At 38.3% G+C, this 4258-nt stretch overlaps 1 pseudogene across 1 annotated transcript; it reads right to left on the bottom strand.

Moving 5' to 3' along the window:
- Window positions 1-1801: 1801 nt before the first annotated feature.
- LOC105545470 lies at window positions 1802-2333 on the bottom strand (annotated as a pseudogene). The gene has a single exon (XR_001006930.1). The product of XR_001006930.1 is annotated as a 60S ribosomal protein L12 pseudogene (transcript).
- Window positions 2334-4258: the final 1925 nt, after the last annotated feature.

Genomic DNA, 4258 nt, shown 5'->3' with positions numbered 1-4258 from the left:
GCTCTGTGATATTTATAACCTCTAGATAGTTGGACTTTTCAGCTTTAAACTATGGACATAATAACTTAAAAAAATCTTGTGCAGTGTGTGTAGGGGTGTGTGTTTTGTGTGTAATTTACATTTGTGTTATAAATATTGAGACACTGAAACTCAGGTACTCTAACCAGCATGGTAGACTCACAATTTTGGAACAGAACTGAAAAGCCATCTAATGCTTTATGTGATCCCCTTTCTGAAGGTCTACACAATTCTTTATAATATTTCATGTGTTCCTTGGAAAGAACCACTGTTAGAAAGATTTTCTTCTGTCAAATGTAATGCATAAATTCAGCCATTTTAATGAGGCACATACAGTGTGCTGGGCAGTGTGTGTGGTCCTGGTGATTCAACGGTGAGGAATGTGGTCATGGCTCCATTACCACAGAGCGTTAAAAAGTTACCCCTTCCTATTGCTTCACTCTCATTGCTTCCTTTACCTTCTTTTTAATCGGAAACTTGGTTCTTCCCCAGCCTTTAAATAATGGACGCTTGTTTTCACATGAACTGCTCTTGATAAGAGTCAGAGGTGGTATCAACAGTCTTTTTCTTGCTCTTCACGTGTCTTCCAAGTGATTCCACGTCCATGGTCTCCCAAATCCACCTGTGCTAAAGTCTGCCATTTGGTGATACAGGTTTTCTGCTCACTCTGCCCTCTCTTGAACCTCACTGTTTCTTTCATTCATCACAGTCTTCAACACTTGATATATCAGGGTCCCCCTTATTCTATCCCTGGCTCTTGCCTTGGGCACTTTAGTATCCCAAACTTTGTTCACCTGCAGGCCTGCTTTATCCAGTGACTTCATTTGCCTCAATCTTAATATTATCTTCTTTTTACTTCAGCAACCAAGTACATTGAACATATATTTTAAGGTTCCCTTTAATTATTTGGAGATTCGATTTTAAATTCCACAGGTTTCTGTTCTTCAAATCCTTGTTACTACGATACCACCTCTTAGTCCTAAGCAAAAAGGTTACCTTTATAAGAAACCCTTCTCTGCTTCTTCTCTGGCTACGAGCCTTCTGATGGGCTGAGGCTTTCATGGGGCCAAATGTTAAAGCCCACTCAGAGCCTCTGCGCTTCCTTCTCAGACTGCATGCCGAGTCACAGGATGGACCAGATGTGTTGGTGTGGGATGCAGTCAAGCTGAGAGACAAGATGGCAGGCTGAGAACTGGGGCTGGCTCTTCCTGTGCTGTCCATTCCAGTGTGGTCCTCCAGCCGTTCTGAGTTGTGACAAAGGTAGGTTAGTCAAGAGATGACTAGTAGACATATTTTACATAACAATTATCTAGTTTTCATTATAATTTTTAAATGTGTAGGTATCTAGTGTGGGAATCATCATTTGTACTCTGGCCCTAGGCCTCACAAAGGCTAAGGCAAGGCTGGCCTCGATACATACATTTCACCCACACTCTGATCTCTGGTCCCTTGGCTTCTTCCATTTCATTAATGTCTGTCAGTTTTTCTTAATTCCTAATAATTTCAACTCATTTTTGTGTGAACTCTATTATTTGCCTGCTTTTCTATTTGAACTCTCTCTTACACAAAGCTCGAACTACAAGTTGATTTTACAGTCTGCCTTCTTGGCTTTTGTATTCTGTCTTCTAAATCATGCTGGATAATAATTGACATTGTACATTACTACACTCCAAACTGGTGTGACTTTTTTTTTTTTTTTTTTGGTCAAATGATCCTTTATTGAAATACTTTCCTTTGTGCTTAACTGGCTGGGCATTCCACAGCACCACTGTTTGTTGATGTCATCTATGATGTCATGAGGGTGGCGGCCATCAGCATTACAGCCCACAGACTTGGGCAGTCCCCAGGATCTCTTTAATGATTCCAGAGAGTTCTCTGGCTAAGGATCGGTGCCGCATCTGTCGAGCAATGTTGATGATCTCATCAAAAGTGATATTCCCACTGTGTTTAATGTTTTTCTGTTTCTTTCTGTCTCTTGGTGGTTCCTTGAGGGCTTTGATGATCAGGGCAGAGGCAGAAGGCACCACCTCAATCTGGGCCTGTCTGTTCTGAATGGTCAGTTTCACTGTAATCCTCAGGCCCCTCCAGTCACCCGTTGCCTTGGCAATGTCATCACCAACCTTTCTCGGAGACAGACCCAGGGGGCCGATCTTGGGGGCCAGGGTAGAAGTGGCACCGACCTCGCGTCCGGTGCACCTCAGGTATAAGACTTTGATCTCGTTGGGGTCGAACTTCAGCGGCATGGTGGAGGCGGCTGGTGTCAGATGAACCCGGATTCGGGACGACTGAAGAAAGTTGCACCTTGGCCTCCTCCGAGCCGAAAACCAAGAGCTAGTTGTATAGTGTTCTATAGTGTATACGTACCACATTTTCTTTATCCAGTCTATCATTGATAGATATTTAGGTTAATTCCATGTCTTTGCTATTGTGAATAGTGTGGCAATAAATATACACATGCATGTGCATGTGTCTTTATAATAGAATGATTCATATTACTTTGGCCATATTATACTTAGCAAACTAACACAGGAACTGAAAACCAAATACCACATGTTCTTACTTATAAGTGGGAGCTAAATTATGAGAACAGATGGACATGTAGAGGGGAACAATACATATTGGGACCTTTTGGAGAATGGAGGGTGAGAGAAGGGAGAGGATCAGGTAAAATAACAAAAGTGTACTAGACTTAATACCCGGGTGATGAAATAATCTGTACAACAAGCCCCCATAACACAAGTTTACCTGTGTAACAAACCTGCACTTGAAATTAAAATTAAAGTTTAAAAATTCATATTTGAAAGTCTGGGATTACAGTTTGGGGTAAATATGTGTCAGCATGTGGGAAGTATTAATTATGAATATCTTATTTTATAGAGTATAATTTTAAAGTACTGTCCAGAGAGAAGCAGTAAGAAAGGAAGCATTACAAATAGAAGACTGAAATAGCATTTTCAAATATTTGAGAAGGAAATTACAGTCATTATTCGGATTTTGAAAAAGAGGAATTAGCACATTGGTTTATTAAATTCAAATTAGTACAAACATGAAATGAATAGAGTATAATCTATAATGACTTTGAAAAAGATGAAAAAAGAGAATCATAGCTATAAATGTTCAAAAGGAAAATGAACTTGGAAAAGACACATTTTATGAGCTAGCATAATGTTTGTGACAACTGGGAAAATGCTCAGGGTCAGAAAACTTTCTTGTCTAATAAATGAAAGAAAACATAAGTTATGAAGGAAAAGAACCAAGTGGTAAATTAAGAGAGTGATTTTAATAAATTTCACATCTAAAGACCTGACTTCTAGAATTTTCATTTGGTGACACAACAAGGTCAACATTTGCTTTGACATATGGCCTTGACCAGGAAATGGTGATAAGGAAAGCAGTAAGAAGTCCCTTTAATGAGAGTGTATCTGTGGTGAAAGAACAGGTGCAAAGATGACCTAGATGCCATTATTTGGAAATTTGTGTATAGCAAGGAAGCTGATCATTTTAAACAGGCTTAATGTGCCTATAATATAACCTTCTGATGGATTTTGTGAATTCAGTTAACTTGAGCTTTTGTCTGATAAATTACATAAAATAGCTTTATTGGTTAAAAAATGTTTAAGTAGCACTTGAAAATACCAGAAGAAATAAGAAAATTAGTAAATTATAGAATAAACCCAATAAGCTTTGGAATGTCATCAACATAAAAAATACCAAACATAAAGTTGTAGGTCCTGAATAAATGTTTTCAAAATACTTATAGACAAATAAAAAGCCTGAAGACATTTTTCATAAGGAAATCCCAGGAGAGGAAAAGAGAAACGTTGGGACTCAGAAATGAAATTTATGAAAATATGGAGCAAAACTGAACCAGGACTCAAAGGAGTGAAAGCAAATAAAAAAAGAAGATAAAGTCACTGCTGGGTTTAGACATAACCATAAAACCTTATGTGATGGGTTATTATTTTCTAACTAATTAAATAAAGAACAAAATCAACAAATGTTCTCTCCCTCAGAACTGTGTTTGGATACTGATAAACTCACTCATTTTTTAAATAGTTGGTGTCAAGATGAATTGAAAGTGAAAATTGCAAATGAAGTATGAGTGAGAAAGTAACATAATCTTATAATTATTAGGTTTTCTTTCTTTCCTTCTTTCCTTCCTTCCTTCCTTCCTTCCTTCCTTCCTTCCTTCCTTCCTTCCTTCCTTCCTTCCTTCCTTCCTTCCTTCCTTCCTTCCTTT

This window comes from Mandrillus leucophaeus, unplaced genomic scaffold (assembly GCF_000951045.1).
Source record: "Mandrillus leucophaeus isolate KB7577 unplaced genomic scaffold, Mleu.le_1.0 Scaffold33, whole genome shotgun sequence".
NCBI classification, from domain to species: Eukaryota; Metazoa; Chordata; class Mammalia; order Primates; family Cercopithecidae; genus Mandrillus; species Mandrillus leucophaeus.
Note: the sequence above shows the minus strand (reverse complement) of the source record. Positions and strands in the feature narration are given on the sequence as shown.